Source organism: Protopterus annectens, chromosome 5.part0 (genome assembly GCF_019279795.1).
Source record: "Protopterus annectens isolate FY-2018-M chromosome 5.part0, PAN1.0, whole genome shotgun sequence".
NCBI classification, from domain to species: domain Eukaryota; kingdom Metazoa; phylum Chordata; order Ceratodontiformes; family Protopteridae; genus Protopterus; species Protopterus annectens.
The window spans coordinates 710,542,737-710,563,534 of record NC_056735.1 but is presented as its reverse complement, the minus strand read 5'-3'; positions in this window follow the sequence as shown (position 1 = coordinate 710,563,534).

Genomic DNA, 20,798 nt, shown 5'->3' with positions numbered 1-20,798 from the left:
TCTTGTGACATAGGGATTTATACCTAGTTTAGTGAGTTTATCTATAATTCCAGAGTGGGGGATGGTGTTGAAAGCCTTGGCAAGATCTAGATAGGCTGTGTGAACCACCTTACCCTTGTCTACGGCTTTGGTGACTGCTTCAAAGAAGTCTATCAGGTTTAGGAGACATGATCTGCCTTTTACAAACCCGAACTGGGTGGGATCCAGAGTTTGGAGATTACCAGTGTCTTTGTTTATAAGTTCCATGATGATACATTCCATGGCCTTGCAGACCAGGCTCGTCAGGCTAATGGGGCCATAGTTCCAGGGGTCCGTGGTGGCTCCCCCCTTGTGGAGTGGGATAACCGTTGCTGTGCGCCATTCAGCAGGTGCAAAGCCTGAGGTGAGGCTATGATTGAACATGGTACTTAGGTGGTGTGCCAGTTCGTTCTGTAGTTCGTGTAGAATGCAGCCTGGCATGTTGTCTGGTCCCATGGATGCTGTATTCTTGGCTTTGGAGAGTGTGTTTTTTACCTGTGCAGCCATGATTACAGGAACTTTGCATTCTTCCGGTATAGAGATGGGCTCTTTAGGGGGTGAGAGGGGGGTAAAGTTAGCACTGAACCTATCTTCCAGGATGTTGGCAATATCAGTTGGGTCTGTATATTTAGTGCCATTGCGCTGTAACTCAGAGCAGATCTGAGTGTTACCATTGAGATTCTTGACATAGCTATAGAATGCTTTGTGGTTGTCTTTAGAATCAGTGGCGATTTTGTTTTCATAACTCCTCCTCATGGGATTTTACTTTTTTTTTGCAAGAGTTTCTTCCTTCTGTTGTACAGTTTGTTTATGGCAGGGGACCACCAGATTGGCTTCCTTTTTTGAAGGATAGTGTCTTGGTTCTGTTTGGGATAGCACGATCCATGCACTCATGTAAGTGCTTATAAATTGCAATTGTGTAGGATTCAGTAGTCGTAACTGTATTGTCCATCTGCATGGGTGTCATGAAGTTCACCACTTCTGTCTTAAGAAGCATGAAGTTGGCTTTGGAGAAATTTTTTACCATGGTTTCCTTAATGGGAGTGGAGGCAGGATGTGGATATCTGGAGTAATTAGCTTATGGTCGGATCGGACCAATGAGGCGTTGACTTCAGGTATGGAACACCGGTCATTCATATTGGTAATGACTAGATCTAGGATATTGTTGCCCCTGGTGTGGGTGTGGATAAGTTGATCCAGGGCATTGGAGTTTATGAATTCCAGAAAGCGTTGAGCGAAGAAGTTGGTACATGAGTAGTTTTCCCAGTTAATGGTGGGGTAGTTGAAATCGTCCATTATTAGGGTGTTTGGTTGAACCCTAATATTTTCCAGTACATCAAGAAAAAAGGAGTGGGAATCCTGGGGCATGGTGGGTGATCTGTAGCAAGCTACAATTTGGATTGCAGTTTTGCCCAGAGTTAGTTGCACTTGGATAACCTTGGCCGCATTATGCTGAACAACTAGCCTGGAGGTGTGGATATCCTTAATGAATATGGACACACCTTTGCCTTTGGTGTTCCGGTCCAGGTTACATGGCCGAAAAGTGTGGTATGTGTTATAGCCTGGTAATGCAGGGGTGCTCTCTGGAGCCTTGAACCAGGTCTCAGTCACTGCACAGATATCGATGTTCTCCATTTTAAGGAGTGCCTCGAGTGAGTGCATTTTGAGATTTAGACTTTTAGCATTGAGTAGCATCACCCTCAGTTTTTGCTTGCCTGTTCCTGTTACAGTGGTGAATTTGTCATTTGAACCTTGCCTAAAAAAGGCACTATCGGGGCGGCAAGAACCTTAGCCAGTATCCGGAATCCCAAGGGTGACAGGTGCAGGCCATCTCTGGCAAAGCATCGTGGTCTGCCGACCATGTCATACCAGGCAGACAGATACTGGATCCCTTTAGAATGGCACCAGAAGCTTAGCCAATTGTTGAAGTCAATCATTTTGTCCTTGTACTACCGCATCATTCTGGGTGATGGCAGAATGCTACTCAGGGCTAGGGTCATACCAGCCTGGGCTACAAGATCGAAGAGCTCTTCCATGTCTCTTTTCATGTAGTCCAGGGAGGTACGTCTCAGGTCGTTCACACCAACATGGACAATGACAGAGTCATATTTGTACTTGTTGTGGAGTGACCTGAGTGCATGGGTTATGTGGTGGATCCTGGCAGCCGACAGGCAGCTGACAGTAACCTTCTCCTTGTTTAGCCTGGTGAGTGGGACATCAGTGTGCCTGACTATAGAGTCGCCTATGACTAGTGTGTTGGGTACGTTGTTTTGCCTTATTGGCTGTGGTTGAGTGGTACACTGAGTCTGCGGGCTATGCGTTATTTGGGTTGTGTTGGGGGGGGTGGAGGTTGCTTGCATTTCTGCTTTGGAGGTCTCTGTTGCTTGAGCAGATTATTATTGAAAGCCTCTGCGATGTTTTTGTGTTTCTATGTGTGGATTTTGGTGGTGTACATTTAGTGAGACAATGTGATGAGTGTGGTGTGGTGCAAGTGTTTACCTTCTCCTCTTGACTGTCAAGTTCAGTCTTCATTGGAGAGAGCTTTACTTCCAGTTTGGCTAGATAAGTGCATCTCTCACAGGTTGTAGTGTTGGGTGGTAGGAGGAGAGGGTTGTCTGTGTACATGAGGCAATTTCTACATTGTTCCAAGATGCCCAGATTCATCAGATAGACAGGAGAGAACACTGGGAGCTGACCCTTGGACATGCCTGAATAAAAAACTATTTTCCTCTAGATAAGTGAGGAAAGTGAGTACAAGAGCTGTTTTTCTCTAAGCAAGTGAGGAAAGTAAGTAACAAAACTTTTTTCCTCTAGGTAATGAGGAAGGTTGAGTGCTGTAGTAATTAGTAGGTTATTTAGTGCTTACAAGTTCTGAACAAGTGCTAATCACGAATAAGCAAATTCAAGTGCTAAAAGTAAGAATCTGTATCTGGACTAAACTAGTTACAGGAAAGGGGGAAACAAGTGCAAATGTGGGCTTTAAAATCAGAAAGTTGAGAGAGATGGAAAAACTGCCCAAACGGCCAATAACTACAATTTCTGGGCCAGAACCACTCCTTATGTGGTAGATAGGTTACCTAGTGCTTACCACTCCCACTGATAAGCTAGAAGGCTTCCCTCCAGCACAGAAAGCTTGGGGGGAATCAGAAGCTTACATACTGTCCTGGATATAGCAAATCTGAATCTGGACTACACTAGTTACAGGAAAGGTATTTTTTTTTATATATACAGAAAAGTAGCTAAAACAGCAGTCAAAACAATTCAAATGCAGTGCAAGCTAGCACACTTGAGAATGTAGCAATGTTAGACCAAACAGTTTAAAAAATGCAATTAAATTAAAAATGACTAAAAACAATGCAGAAGGAGTCTATTAGGTAGAATGAGGTAAATAGATTGGACTGGGGGTAGTGTCCCAGATCAAATCTACAGTGGGGGTGGGCAACTGCAAAAAACTCCAAATTTTAAACAACAACACAGGAATAGGAAGGGTGGGTATGGGAAAACCAACACCTTCAGCAGAGATCTGAAAAACAATACAGTGAAGCAAAAATAACAGTGCACAACTCTGAAGTCAGCCAGCAATGATATAAAATTAAACAATTACCAGTACACAACTCTGAAGTGCCAGAAAAATATACTCAGCTCTGTATATTTCCAGATAGTTTGAAGAGCACTCTTTCAGGACACAGGAAGGCTCCAGCAATGATATGCAGACTTTTTTTGCTAAGAGGGTCTAACTTTATGCAAGTAATCCTTGAGATGGTCAGATAACACACATGATGTAAAACCAGTTATACCAACTTAAGACACAGGGAAATAGGGGGAGGGGGACACACCTTCAGCAGAGATCTGAAAAACTATACAGTGAATCAAAAATAACAGTGCACAACTCTGAAGTCAGCCAGCAATGATATAAAATTAGTCAAACAACAATTACCAGTACACAACTCTGAAGTGCCAGAAAAATATACTCAGCTATGTATATCTCCAGATAGTTTGAAGAGCACTCTTTCAGGATATCCACTGGATCCTTGGCTAATGATGTCATACAGAGCCTTGTCAACCCCTGCAAAGGATGCATACAATAGAGCAAACACCAAAACACAAAACACCATTGAACATGTGTTTAGTACACTGAAAGCAAGATTCAGATGTCTGGACACATCTAGGGCATACTATAATACACACCAGAAAAAACATCACAGATAGTTACCATGTGTGCCATGCCATACAACATGATTACAGTAGAACATGGCACATTCGGTAACCATCTGAGAGTACCATGCTACACAACATGGTGGCTTGCCAGCTGCAGGTGTGGGTGACCTACTCTAAGAACCCCAGATGTCTGATGATGACCTATTAGAGCTGTTACAGGATTATTAGGAGGACTCAGGGGTGAGAAAAAATAAGAGTGGGTGACAGAGGATGTGGTCATATGTCCTAGCTCAGGCAACATGGCAGCATCTGACACACACCATTGAGTCATGACAAGCCACACATACAAGTGTAGACAGACTAAACAGTGATGTTCATGTGTTATCTCATAACAGCAGTACAGAGCATGACTAAAGGAAAGAAGCCATTTATCCACAAAGAACATCATACACAATAGAAGCATATGATATACCTGTAAGAACATATACACAACATTCAGCAAGGAACTTGTCTGGATGTATACAGAGGAAACATCAGTGCAGGATGTCTCTCTCCAAGGTACATCACCAAAGAGGACCACACATGCAAATGTGTAAGACGCTGGAAGTATGCATAACAAAAGGTGCCATTGGAAAAGTAGGATATCATTATACAGATAACTAGTATAGGAAGGTAGTTGTAAAATAGCCAGTACCACTAAACCCATGCAGTGTATGGGAGAATATCAGCATAAACATAAGTGAAAACCAGGTGCTGTACACTAACAGTGATGCATCAAACATAGCATTGTGTAATTTGTAACAGTGTGTGTTACTATACAGTAAACAGCATACAGCAGCATGAGTAATTACAGATCTCCCACAGACTGGCCTGACATAGAATGTCACACAGAAGTCAATGCTTTAATGCATTGCTTTGATGCACAGATTATTGCTGCAACATGACTCATTTAGAGGTAAGAATACATTCAACCATGACAGTGACTACACAACATGCATCAGTGTTGGGGATACAGCAACACAGCCAAACTTGTGTGTGGAATCAGTGAGATATGGGAAGACTCACATGGGAGCTACATATCAGCAGGGGGACAGAAAATGGAAACAGGCTCACATAAGTGCTGTGAGTGGTGAGGTTGAGAATGTGTAGTACTGTATTAAAATTCCATAAGTAATACAGATATGCATACAGAGACATACTTGTGCATGAGGGAATAGCAGGCAACAAGGAAAAGCTAGATGACAAAAATAACATGCTGTTAACCATGTAAATATGTGCTATGTGTTAACTAGCAAGAGATGCAAATAAAGCAAGAAGTCACATGTGGCATTACTGTTGTCAATATTTGTAGTAACATGTACCAATGGCAAATAAGTACTACAAATCACAACTTGAAGCTAGTCACCTAGGTCAGATAAAGGATAAGTAAAACCATGTGACATCAGACATTTGAAAAAAAAAACACTTATAGAAAGACAAGTCAGTGGTCAGCACAGAGATCATCATTGTCACAGGATCAGAATCACACAACAGGAACACATTGGGTCAACTGTCAGTGTTACTCTAATGCAGTTTAGGGTGCCCACGCTGCCAGCTCATATCGTAGTCATGGCTATTCCTGCCATGTCCAGAAACACTTGGCCCATGGTGCTGTACCAATGAGATGGATGTGGTGATACTAGCATTTTGGGACACAATGTAGTTAGGAGGAGTACTGTGATGAGACAGTCCGAACATGACTGCTGGGCTCACAGTTGGGTAATTAACAACAGCTGTGTGGGCACATTGCAGCACAGACATTGCTGTCAATGGAAAAACAACCAGACAGAGTCACGGCAGATAAACTGGAACTTTTAATGGTGCTTCTGGTACCTCAGCAGAATTGCCTTCAAGGAATGAATTATACACCAACCAACTCTACTGCCTCCAAACCCCACTTGGTGTTGATGCTTGTGTATAATACTTTCACATAAACACAAGCCCAATAAAAATCATTTTGCCATTGAAGTCCCTTTACCAATTCAGAAAACTCCTGCATGTTCTTAATGTGTGAGGGGACTCTGGGTAAATAACCCTTTAGGTGTACATCCAAAAAGATGCCCACATTCTGCAAATAAGCACCAAAACCAGAGAATATGGGCCTACTTGGAGGCTCCGACAATCTTTTATGTATTATAGGTATTGCAAAAAAATTGGTATGTCTCACGTGCTTCATATGCACTTCCCTGACATCTGTAGCAATAAGAAATCTTAAATGCTCTCCCCTTGAATTTAGAGATAAATCTCAATATGTGAAAAATATTATGGAGCATTTTGTATATTGTATTTTGTATGTTACAAGGGTATGTTGCAAGCATTGTATTTGAAGGGGTTCTGTTTGAATATTTATTGGTGAGGGAATCATTGTCACATTTTAGTTGGGTGTATTTGAATGAGGTTTGTCAATTGTTTCATATAAATTAACTGCTTGGTGGTGTATAATTTGTTCCCTGAAGACAATTCTGCCGAGGTACCAGAAGCACCATTAAAAGTTCCAGTTTATCTGCCATGACTATGTTTGGTTGTTTTTTGTTTTGTAAGGTGTTAATAGTTTTGTAAATTGATGCCAAAGGGCCATGTGTGAGCCTAATGAGCTGGGCTCTGCCTCTCCCCATTAGAGGTCTTGTGCTTAGTACAGTTAGGGCATGTAATACCTGGGTCATACTAACACAATGCTCTAGCACCACTGTAGCAAGGCTTTCAACAGAACATGTAACAGATAACACACTCTCATGCTGTGCAACCAATGCTGCCATGATGTCTCCATGTCTGCACTCCTAACCTTCATGTAACACGCACACAGCCGGTGTGCTACATCATCTGTAGCATGAGCAAGTGCAGGCAGGTTAGAGCCATGTCATCACTGTCAACATTTATTTGCCTATAATAATAAGGGGACACCCTCTGACACATGTCCATGCGCATCAGCTACACTGCACATGAAGACCAACAGGCAGAATCAGTGTGTTGTGGAGAAGAGTTATCACCATCATTACTAGTGTCTACATGGGACAGTGGGTCATGGTCATCATCATGTCTGTCAACTTATGTCCCTACATCATCAGAATAGCTGGCCACATTATTTTCCTAATCAGAGGCTACACCATGAAGTACATGACTGTGCCTTTCAGGGCCAGACAAGGAACCCAATGCAGTGGCTTGTGTGCCATGGACCATACTATCAAAGTGAGGCACATCACATCCCACCTCAGGATCAATGGATGGGCTACTGGAGGAGGCAGGTAGTGGATGTGCTGCAAAAAGGTACTGCTGACATGTCACACACATTCACAGAAACCAAATGATATGGCATAGTACTGAAATCTGGGACAGTTAAATAACTACAGTACTAATGATGACATGCAATTACTAGGTCGCCATTGCTGTGGGTGGTTCAGGCATCCTGTATAACATAGATATGCATGTAATTTACATATCAAAAATATAACAGATGAAGTGAATACAACTACTAAAACTTACCTGTGTGTCCACCACCATTGGTGAGGGATGAAATGCCATTGTCATGTGAAAAGACAGGCATATATAGAATCATTATTAAGCACATATACATACAAGGCATCATGCAGCATTCCACCTGAGGTATAAGACACAGTAAATATGATAGACACATACTGAAGGGGTGATGATGTGGTACACATTACAGCTGCCCAATGCAGATGAACAAGACCACAGTAGTCATGAAGGGCACAGATATAAATATCAATAGTGAAATGTAGCATACAATTAGACTGCCTTCTCAGATACATCATCCCTGGTTGGGGAGTGAATCGTTCTCCATAATGTGGATCCTGTATAATAACATGGCACACAAACACCATGTGAGTATACTCCACAGTCTTAACAGGAGGCAGAGACACACAACAACTATGGATCACATGACAATGGTGCACATGTCGGCCAGATATACATGTATACAGAACAAAGGCAATATTGATATCCTAGATTACAGGTGTGCTCAACAATGCTGCACAATATCAACCATATGAGCAACCTTACCAGGTCTGTCTGTATGTGCAGCTTCCTGGCCTTTGTCTTGGGATGATATAGCTGTAGGTTAAAATGGTACACAAACAACAACATGAGAGCATACTCTGCTGACATAACAGGAGGCAGAGGCACACAACATCTATGGATCACCCTAACAGAATATTCAGACGCGTGAAATGTGTTGCTGTTATTCAGATGTTGATGGGTCTATGCAATTGAAAAACACATCACACATGTTGCTGAGAGTGTTTTATATGTAGTGTGTTGGTAGGATGCTGTACATTCAATCAACTGTGATTTTATGTTCATGGCGTAGTACTGCTGTTGTAAAGCAAATATAAAATAATGTTAAGAAGTGCAGATTAATGTCTTTCAATGAAAACTAGTGTATGCTGGAGTGTTTGTGAATGTTGGACATACATGGTACATCCTGGAACATCTGTCTCAATACCTCCCCAGCTATCTGATTATCCTGACTGGTGGTCTGATGTGTGGCCAGAAACGTCGTTATTTCATCTGGAAGAGGCAATGGTAACCCACCCCCATTGGCCTTGTCTGGGCTCTCGTAGCAGCAGAGTCTGTTGGCTGCAAAGAGGATCATGTTAGAGCAACATCATTGGCAAGCCACTCTAGATCAACTGTGACCACCCACAGCATTGATCATGTGTGTCAGCTCTGCCACACTTGATTCCTTCATTCAGTATTGTCCATCCGTTTAAGGAGGTTGTAGCCATGTTGCCACAGAACTATGATTATTATTTTATTTTCTCTGAGTGAGAATTTTTCTCTTCTATTTCTGTTCAACATCTGGAAGACAGAGTGATATGCATATCTTAGAGTTTATATGGGGGCTCACATATTGACATGACAATGTTCAAAGTATATGCCAAATGGATGTCTTGCCTGTTATTGACAGTGCATAGCTCTGTTATGTGTACCACTGTTATGCACAGATAAGCTGAATGAACATGTCTAAAGAGGTGATCCATATGGCCTAACAAAATCATCACATCTTATTAACAAGATTGGATATATCATATATATATGCAGAGGTGGGATTTGAACCCATATCAGTGGATATTATGTTAGTGTCAAACACATAATCAATGTGCCACAACTCCAGTGCTATAACAATTGTGTTGCCACAGTTACATGCACATCTGAACACAAGTATCTGTTCTACCTCAAGAATATAGGCTGCATCTCAGGCATTATCACAGCCAGTAACAGATGTCATAATAAATGTGAATGTCATGATGTGATACACAACACACTGACTGAAATTTATACAGAAACAGGGCTGTAAAATATCTGCATATGAAAATGACCCTGTTCTGCAGTCATGGCAACATATCACAAGAAACAACATAAATGTTAAGCCATCCTAATGTTGCCTATATCCTATTGGATATACTCACAACTACTACATGACTAAGCATCAGAAAGAATCCGTAAATCAGTGACTGAACATACAACTTGTGGAAATCTCCATCACTTGTCGGTCTCTGTAAACATATGCCAGACATTACAGGTTATTCTGCAATAACTACAGATATATTTTAATTTCTTTCATATTTGTAGTTCCCAGGGCTGGTTCCTTTTCTGTCTATACAACTGCACATGTGGAAAAGCTCCTTGTCACCGATGGACAAGCACCCACAAGTATGTATATTGTTGAAGTCTACCCCCTTCTTTATGTAACAGAAAGATTCTAATGCAGAGAATTTAAATGACATATGCATGAAAACATGGTTCAGTTGTCTTATGCAGCATAATGATAATGTAGGTATATGATAATATCTCTGTACTCCACCTCAGCAAAGCAAACAGGTGACAGCTTACCTTTGGCAGCTAGCTATATACCTCAGAGTGAGGCTAACTAAGTGCACATAGCTTTTAAGTACCATTTGTGTCATACATATTTAATAAGGTTCATTATTGTTCAGTGTTTTGGAATCTGATTATGGAATGTCCATGTAAGTTCTCAAGTCTTCACACATTAACCTGTAGCTCTGCGTAAGTGTACAGTGCTCATCAAAGCTGCCCAGAATGTACTTCCTTTCTTACTAGAAACCAGGACCATACCTGCCTAGCTAATCAGGCCTCATGAGTCATGTGACTGAATAAGTTAATGGAACTTGCATCTATGACTAAGAGGGAAGCATTGCACATAGTAATAGTATTTACTCTCTCAACATTGTTAATGCTGTTGGCAGACCTTTCTTGGCATGTACATCCTGAGTTCCACCTCTCTTGCAATGCTGTGCAACTGCACTGTGATGATTTGTTAAACAAAGTATTGTATGCCATTTTCTGCTATTGGTGTGCCATAAGGCAATTGTAGTTTTATATTATATTCATGATCAATATTATTTTTTTTAACTGTACATGTACATATGTAAGCATAATACAAACATAGGTAATGACAGTGATACATTTGTGTTTGTGTCATATACATATTTTCTAGTTATTGTATGCTATCATTGTGCTTGTGATTGTGTAGTTGTTCAAAAGCTTTCAAGTTCCATTCCTATTATATGATGTTGTGATGTCATCCATGAACTGAGGTGGGCTACCAGCCACAACTCTGAGCTGAGATACCAGATGACTAGACGCTTCTGAGCATCCAAAAAAACATAAGTTGCCTGTTTTTTTGCTTATTTATACTATTTACTGCACTTTTTTATTGCCTTCCACCTACTTTTATATTGCATTTATTTACTGTGTACTAAACTATACTGTTATATTGCAATTACCTGCTATACTGTGCCTGGAAAATCGAAGTATATTGCTGTTTTCATTGTTTAGCAAGCTTTGTTGTTGTTTCCACTGTTTGTTAAGTATTTACTGGTTTTCTTTCACTGTTTAAAGCTATCTGTTATGCTTGCTCTGGTTTCCCCACCAAGAAGTACTGAATTAACTGATCTGTTAACTGTTTAAATCATTCTTTAGAGCCTCCTGGCTGATTTTCTGCTGTTTTAAACATTTTTCAGTGTCTCACTGCAAATTTTTTGCTGTGTTACATGTCCAGATCTAGGCCTGCTGCTTTTGGAACTGTTTGTAGTGGCTTGTTTGTTCTGAGCATATTTTCCAGGCCATCTTGGATTGGAAGCGGCCTATCTGCACTTTTGTGAGAGAATTGTGTTTGATTGGCACCTGACTGGTAAAGGGAGGCCAGTCTAGGGCTTGGAATAAGCATCCTCATTGGTCCTTTTGCATTTGATTAGAGGTTATTTTTCAAGTTTTAGCAGGTTTCTGCTTGTTTGCATCTCGTGCAGCACCGAGCACTACCATGCAATTGTGTGCCAAAGCTGGACAGTTAAATTCAATAAATCCACAGAAGGAGGAACCAGTCCGTAAAGATGTTTGCAAAAAACTTTTAATCTCCTCAACGGTAAAAACAATATCAAATCAAGCGCTTTCGCTTGGCTCAGTACCAAGCTTTATCAAGATAAAATATACAATGAATTATATCCATTTATATACAACTCTCAAACCATCATGTGACCTAACACATAATGAAATTTTAAAGCTGTAATCATTTTAAAAATAATTACAAGTATTTGTAAAACCAAATCCAATTTAATGAAATGAATTAATGACATGCTAACTGTACCATAATAACCTGGCTATGCTAAATAACTCATTATAAAACCCTCCATGAAAGTTATGTAAAGATAAAAACTTGTAAGTGTTTCTAAATGCCTATACAAAACCATTATGTTAAAATATTCCTTCTACAAAACATTCACTTCTCTGATAGTTGCTTGTCCATCTAACCTTCCTATTATAAAATATATATAAAGGGTAAAATATGTGAATGTTTTAAAATTATGAATATAAAAAATATATGTATATGTTCTCATAAATCCATGTTTATAACCATGCAAAATGTATATAATAAATGATAAATGAGGATGAATGAATAATAACACATTTAAAAAACATCAAAACAAATGTTTGTGACAAGTCCTGAATATGCTCCATCTACTGTGCATACTTCTTGCTCATAATCTAGCCATTCTTAGTTTCAGGACACTACTTATATTAATGTTGTCATTTAAACCTGGACTGCTAGCAGCATCTAACTTGAGCTGCCAAAGGAGTTCTTTATATTCTAGTCGTGTCTCCCAGTCCCCCCCCCACCATCAACTTGTATTTGTTCTAATACAATAAAATTAATTTGCATGTCTGGACATATAATGGAGTGTTTGTAAAAAGCATTGGTTTCCTTTTTCCTAGAAACCTCATACAAATGCTCGTAAATTCTCCTTCTTAAAGATCTTTCTGTTTTACCAATGTAGAAACTGAGGCATTTGGTACAAAAACCCAAATAGACCACCCCTTTTGTTCCACAATTGGTATAACTGTTGGCTTGAAAATAAAATTTCCTAGAGAGGATGTATAAGGAACTTTTATTTATGATAGCTGTGCACTGTTTACACATCCCACATTTGTACGTACCCTTCTTCAAATTTTTATTATTATTCATTCTTCCATGGGGTTGATTCCTTTCAAATAATTCTTTCATATTGGTATCCCTACATCTGGTAAATCTAGGATGTTCTGGGATGTGATTTTTTAACTCCTCATGGGCTGTCAAAACTGGCCAATATTTAGAAATCACTTCTTCAATTTGTTGGGAGTTATTAGAAAAAGTGTGTGTGTAGTTGTTACAATAACTTGTACTTTGATCATTTCTAAATGCTAATTCGTGGGCCTGACCTGTACCTAACAAAGGAGGATATCTACTCTCCCTGTTATCAAGAACCTCTTTTCTTAACCTGTCTATCAGGGGTTCAGGATACCCTTTTTCTATAAACATCCTTTTTAATAATGCCAACTCTTCCAAAAAATACTCCAAAGTACTAGACATTCTTGAAGCTCTTATCATTTGGCCTTTAACTATACCTTTTTTCTGATAAAAAGGATGTCCACTCGTAAAATGTAGATATGTGTTAGAAAAAGTAGGTTTTCTGTACAATTTAGATGTAAACCTGTTGTTTAAACAATCCTTGAGTAAGGTTACATCAAGGTAATTCATCATTTCGTTGCTAATGGTATATGTGAAGGACAGAAAAGGAGTAGTAGAATTAATGTATTCAAAAAATTCCAAAAATTGATCTTCCGTTCCACTCCACAATAAACCTATGTCATCTAGAAACCTGGTATAATGTTTTATACATTCCACCCATTTGGTGGAAAAAATGTATGTTTGCTCCCATTTGTGCAAAACTATATTGGCATACAGGGAGGCACATGGCACACCCATCGCCACTCCCTTCTTTTGTTTATATATTTCGCCATTGAAAAACATGAAATTATTTTCTAATATGACCTCCATGAATTCAACCAATAAATTAATAGTATTAGTACTCAAACCTGACTCTTTAACTAGAATTTCGTTGAACCAATCCAAACCAACCCGGTGTGGAATACTAGGGAATAACTCCACAATGTCTATGGTTGCCATTAGTAAACTGGGTTGAAAAAAATGTGTTTGAATGCCCCTAAGGAAATCCCAAGAATCCTTGCATATATAGTCCAATGCTGTCACAAACTTCTTCAACACCTGATCGACAAACTTACCCAAAGGCTCAAGGATGCCTCCTTTACCTGACACAATAGGTCTGAATTTCAATGGTTCCAGGCCTTTGTGTGTTTTAGGGATCCCAAAAATTATTGGGATCTTAGGTTTGTTGACATGCAAATAATTATAAGCTTTCTCATTAATGACTCCTTGTAATAAGTTGTCCATCAGAGTGTAATTGATTTTAGAATAGGCTAGATGCATCTCATTTCTAGAGAGCAATTCGTACTGATCAGAATCCTGTAACATATTAAAGATATGTGTCTCATAATCTTGCATGTACATTAAAACTAACCCACCCCCTTTGTCAGGTTTCATAATTCTACATCCTTCTCTCTTAAGCAGTTGTATCAGAGCTGTCTCTTCTGTTCCCATGTTAGATGGTGTTTTATCCAAATTCATGGAATTTATTTTCCTTATTTCTTTACCTACCATCTCTTCAAACACTTTGAGGGATGGATGGGTGGGGGAGTTGAAAATGCTTGCTCTAACTAATGTAGTTTTCGTACGTGGTTGCCCATTGAAATTCAAAATTAAATTAAGCTGCCTTATAAATAGTTTAAGATCAATTAAAGCTTCTGCCAAGTCAAAAGGACGAAAGGGGATGAAATGTAAACCTTTGATAAACAAATCAAAAAACACTTTCCTCATTTCAATTTCAGTAAAGTTGTACACAGTAAAATTTTTCTGCTTTACAATTGTGTATCCCTTATTGGATTCACACTCCTCTGGAGCTTCAAAATTTAAGTTGTTAACTTCCACACTATGAATCATCCCTATATCTATAACTTCCTCCACTTCTGTTGTTGAAACTTCCCCCCTCTCCCCCCAGGCCTGTCCTGGGCGAACTGAAAATCCTGATGTGAATTCTTTCTAGTTTTTTCAGCTAGCCTTTCACTCCTTCTAGGGAGTTCAGTGGGAGGTTGTACATATACATTCCTATGTGTATTAACTTGGTCCCCCTCCCTATTACGATCATCTTTCCATTTATTTTTAACTATAACTGGGTATGCTAACCCTTCCCTGTATTCATTAAGATCCCTCTCCAATTTATTGATTTTTCTGTTCAAAATTTTCATACAAAACTGATCCACTTCATTAAACACGCTATCGTAGTTCTTCTTAACAGATAAAAAACTAGTGTCATTAACTAATTTATCATTTAAGACATTCAGGTCTTTTAAAAGAATATCAGCCTTCGCTTCATATTCTTCAATCATCACTTCCAATACCTGAAGCCCAGCCCTGTTAAAAATGTTACAAAGCTTATCATAATAAGTGGTTCCTGGTTGTACGTTGTTAGGAAATTTAAAACAACGTAAACCTTTTGGAACCCGTTCTACACTGACACATTCTTTCAAGTAATTGATCTCTAATTGATTACTTTTGTAAGAATACAGTCTCTCTTTTAAGTTATTGAACTATTGTTCAATGTCAGTTTTGTCCAAAAAAACAGTACCTTGCTTGAACCAGAATTGCTGGCCTGCCCAAGCGTTAAAACTAAACTGCTTATGTTGAACATCCACTTCATTCAGTCGCTGCATAGGGACTGCATCTGGAGGATTTTGCCCAGCTTGCTTGTTGGAAGATAATCCTTGGTTTGAATCGATTCGGGTTATATCCCGCGGAACAGCCATCTCATGAATTACATGCGCTCTTCTCTGTTCTTGGCCATGCTCTTGGTTGCCAGGTAGTGGGCAGGAAGTCCCGCCTCTGTTGCTGTTTAGTGCTTCCGTTAGTTGGGTCAATAAGTCCAAAACCTTATTAAACTCAGATCGTGTTACCGGTCTGTCTTCACCCGGCATTTTTAGAAGCTGTGGTGTGTCAGCGTAGTCCCCTTGGTCTGCTTCCTCTGCCATAGATAAAATCACTCGAACCAAAAAACAAACAGAATCGGACAAAAGTACTTAGAACAGTAAATCCACAGAAGGAGGAACCAGTCCGTAAAGACATTTGCAAAAAACTTTTAATCTCCTCAACGGTAAAAACAATATCAAATCAAGCACTTTCGCTTGGCTCAGTACCAAGCTTTATCAAGATAAAATATACAATGAATTATATCCATTTATATACAACTCTCAAACCATCATGTGACCTAACACATAATGAAATCTTAAAGCTGTAATCATTTTAAAAATAATTACAAGTATTTGTAAAACCAAATCCAATTTAATGAAATGAATTAATGACATGCTAACTGTACCATAATAACCTGGCTATGCTAAATAACTCATTATAAAACCCTCCATGAAAGTTATGTAAAGATAAAAACTTGTAAGTGTTTCTAAATGCCTATACAAAACCATTATGTTAAAATATTCCTTCTACAAAACATTCACTTCTCTGATAGTTGCTTGTCCATCTAACCTTCCTATTATAAAATATATATGAAGGGTAAAATATGTGAATGTTTTAAAATTATGAATATAAAAAAATATATGTATATGTTCTCATAAATCCATGTTTATAACCATGTAAAATGTATATAATAAATGATAAATGAGGATGAATGAAGTTAAATTCTAACATTTTACAGTTAAATTCAACAAATTTTCCCTTAAAACCCAAGCAGAAATATCCATTCACCAAGCTCCACCTTGACTGTTTCTAAAAAGTCACCCCTAGTGACATGTCTTCAACCTAGCATTATGGACAGTTGGATTACCCTTGTTTCTCCTGCCAACCTTGTTGTCTTGGGTCTCTTGAGGCAGTACAGCAATTGCCTCATGTACACAGACAACCTTCTACTAAAAACATGCCCTGGGATTCATTAAGCTTGTGCCATGCGCCGGGTGTAGCATCGGTGGTCTAGCGCCAAATATGGCTGTCGAGCGATTCATGTAAGAGCTGTTTCTATGTGCACTACCAGCGTACGCCAGAGCTGTGCAGCTCCCAGCGCATGTATGCTATTTACCCCATGCACAGAAGTGTAGCATGCAAATGAAGGTATAAAGTGATTCATGAATTTGTGCAGGCGTAGCGTAAGCATGTAGAAATGTAAACCAAATAAAAATGGTTTACATGTTGTCAAACATAAAGTCGGAGCCATGAAAGCAGACCAAACCTACGTGTTATAATGTTAATATATGCCAATGGCTAAATATATAGCCAATGGCATAAAACAACATGCACAACATATAAAAAATAACATTTAATTTCATGGCCACACCAACGCAAAGTAAAACCGCAGTGCATTGGTGCGCAAACGGGATCATAATGAAAATATTTAGATGTCATAAAACTGTAATGTAATGCAATTCATGATATCCCCATAATAGTCAATGGCACGCATGCTACACCACAACCATGGCACAAGGGTTGCTAAGGGTCTGTGACAGTGTTCCATGCGGTAACTAGGAATTAGCAGTCAATGCCATGCAAATGAGTCAAGTAATACTGAATCACAAATGTCCCGCAGGTGTAAGGATGTACCACATGGCATAGCATTACAACACCGAGGAGTGGCCTGGAGGTAAACATGACATCAAGAGAGGGGCGCACCACCGTATCTGTAAGCACATTGGATCATTGCTAATCCATGTTGGGTGTTGCTAAGCAAAGCTGCAGGATAGGGGTGTGGAAGTAGCCATAGCTTTGCTTAGCTGAGAGCACACAAGGTAACTGAAAGTTCATGTGAACGTGGATGAAAACACGCACGAAACCCGGTAAACGGATGTGCGTGGCACGCACCACAGCTGAAACAGGAAGGATACAGGAAGACAATAAGGAAATGCTGCAACATGGTAATTGGAGTAGAAATGAGTAATTAACACCTAGAAACTTACAGTGGGCCATAGACAACAGCTAACAAGGCTGCTAGCAGCTACCGGCAGAACAGGAAAGGGGAGGTACTGTACAGCTTAGAAAAGAGAACTGTCACAGCAGAACAAATCAAACTTGCTGTAGATCAGCTACATAACACATTTCCCAACACAATCCTGGGTTGTGGAAGCACAAAACAAGAAAGGTGGCAGTTGGATGCATGCCTGACAATGGGAGGTGAATCGGGTTGAAAATAGAAGTAAAGGGCAATAGATGAATCACGGCAGACAAGCGTAAGTCAACACCAAAGACCCCACAATAGCAGTACCTGCTGTAAAAGCAATAATTAAGATACCCTGTAGCTGGAATAGCAGAAACACACCCAATTACTCCAGCATCATCCATTGCACAATAGTATAAGGTGTGAAAGCCCCACACACACACTTGTGTATTCCCAGACACTTTGCACCATTGGTGTATACAGACGGGGAACTTTTAATATGTATATGTTAGGGGCTGCCATAGCTTTGATTCACCAGCATGTGTTGGAGACTGACGGTGGTGTGGACGATGATACTGACAACAATCTCAGGCACTGGAGGAGGAGACGAGTGCTCAGACCCAGGGTAACCTGCCAGGGGCTACCTAATCTGGAGATAGTAGAGTGTTACAGGATGGACAGTGACATCATAGAGCAACTTGTTGAGCTATGCCGGCCACACCTCAGAACCAGAAGTAACAGAAGGGAACCCATCCCAGTGGACACGAAGGTATGTGTAAGCTTGAGAATACTAGCCACAGGTACCTTCTAAAGGGCAACTGGGGATATCATGGGGATCTCACAGGCATCAGCATCCAGAGTACTCCACCAGTTCTTGGATGCCATGTTACCACATGCCAATGAGCACATACACTTCCCCTGAAAGCAGGAGGAGTTGGCCAGCAATATGTGTCTCTTCCACCATGTGGCAGACTACCCGGAGGTACTGGGTGCAATAGACTGCACGCACATACACATCAAGTCACCACCCAGTGAGCAGGGTAGGTGCTACATAAACCGCAAGGGATTCCCCTCCATCAACTGCCAGGTTGTGTGCATTGCCCAGGGCATTATCATGGATGTGTGTGCTGGCAGTCCTGAAAGCTATCATGACTCCTCACAGCTGTATCAGGTTTTTGCCAGGGGGGACATCCCATATGGCCACCTGGTGGGGGATGCTGGCTATGCACTGGAACTGTGGATGATGACACCCATCAGAAATGCACACACAGCCACGCAAGAACGCCATAATGAGGCACACGCAGAAACCAGAATCATCCTAGAGTGCGTGTTTGGGATGCTGAAATCACAGTTCCATTCCTTGGACATATCTGGTGGAGCCTTGCAGTAATCTCCAGGGACGTGTACCCACATCTTCATAGTATGTGCCATGCAACACAGTTTGATCCTGCGGAAACTGCTGCAGCAGGGACAGAATGGTGAAGGCCCTCACAGCCCACCACCATTGCCAAGGGACCCACAGGCACAGGGGGGCTCAGACTACGAACACCCTGTGCTAGCCCCAGTAGGCAGATGGAGGCGTGCCAGTATGCCGTTCCCTTGGCAAAGAGGCAACATATAGCACACACACTGACAGTGTAGGCACTCATGGACTGACACCCTTCTCCACCTGCACACACAGCAAACATAGATGGCTCACACACACGCACATGACCACCTGTAAATTGTCATGTATAGGTGGTCTACTGTGTGCATCCTACATAGGTAGCTCTCAACTATTGTACACACAACCGCCATTGTCACAAGATAAGTCAATACCTGAACAGTATATTAAGCTACCAGCATGTGTCCATACTGTATGTACAGGTTCATAGATACATAGGTAGGTACATGCCCAACCGCCAAGGCCATTCATAAGCATAGGCAAAATATGTCTGCTGTCGCCACCCCGTCGATCAACTAATTGTCCCTCTGTGGAGCAGAGCCACTTACGGGATCCCTGGGGTGTAGCTACTGTTCACCACCCACTCTGCAAGGATTCCCCAGAGTGTTAGTGAGGGGTTTTGTATAATGTAATCAGGGATGTGTTTCCAAATAATGGGGAGTATCCCTGACAGGAATCTTCACAGATGTGTACATGTTACATAGTATACCTTAAACACAGCTTGCATATATAGGTAGTTCTCCACAGAATAATGAACATGTGGAACACACAACTGCTGAAATGTGTGTTTATCACCCTTGCACTACCAGTGCCTGCGCTGATAGGTAAGATATCACTGCCTGGATTAGAACATGCAACCATGTACACATTCATCGCAATAACATACCACTAAGCTACCTGAGATGTACCAATGGCAGTCGTGTATACTGACAGGATAAAACACAAAAGGTAGGAATGTGTTGAAATAGGACAAACCGGCATGTACACAATGAAAGGTGTAGGTTTTATATATATATATATATATATATATATATATATATATATATATATATATATATATATATATATATATATATATATATATATATATATATATATATAGAGAGAGAGAGAGAGAGAGAGAGAGAGATATGTCGATATATGGGGATATACATATATATGTAGATATATAGATAGGTTAACAACATCTACATAACCATGGAGGTACATATAAATGAGATACCTACCACATACCGACTGGTTTACATACCGACGCACGTAATCCCAAGGCTTAAGGTCCGAAAGAACACAATACCGAAACACCAGATGCGCGAGGTTTAATCTCACGATGTTAATGGACAGTTAGTCAGTGCTTCTGGTGTTGCGGTTTGGGTAGGTTACTGTGTGTACGTGTGTTTCTTAGGGCTGTAGTGTGTATAAGTGTGTGTTCTGTGTGTGGTGTGTGTTGTTGGGGGACTGTAATGTGTGGTTGTGGGTTAGCTTTGTGCGTCTGTTTGCATGACCTAGGATGTAGAATATTAAAGTAGGGGGTTGTGTGTGGGGAGCAGACACCTACATGGGGTGTGTAGGGGGGCTTGGCCACCTGCCCATACGTAGTGTTGGATGGTTTGTTTGGATGTGTTGGGTAGCAGTGTGTCTGTGTGTGCATGTGTGTGTTGCATGTTTGTGTTACCTTTGCGGGTTACTGTCGATGTCGGTAATGTGGAGTATGGGAGTCTGTTCCTGGGACTGTGTGCTTCGGAACACTGTGGCTTCGGGATTCCGTAGGTCTCCCTTAT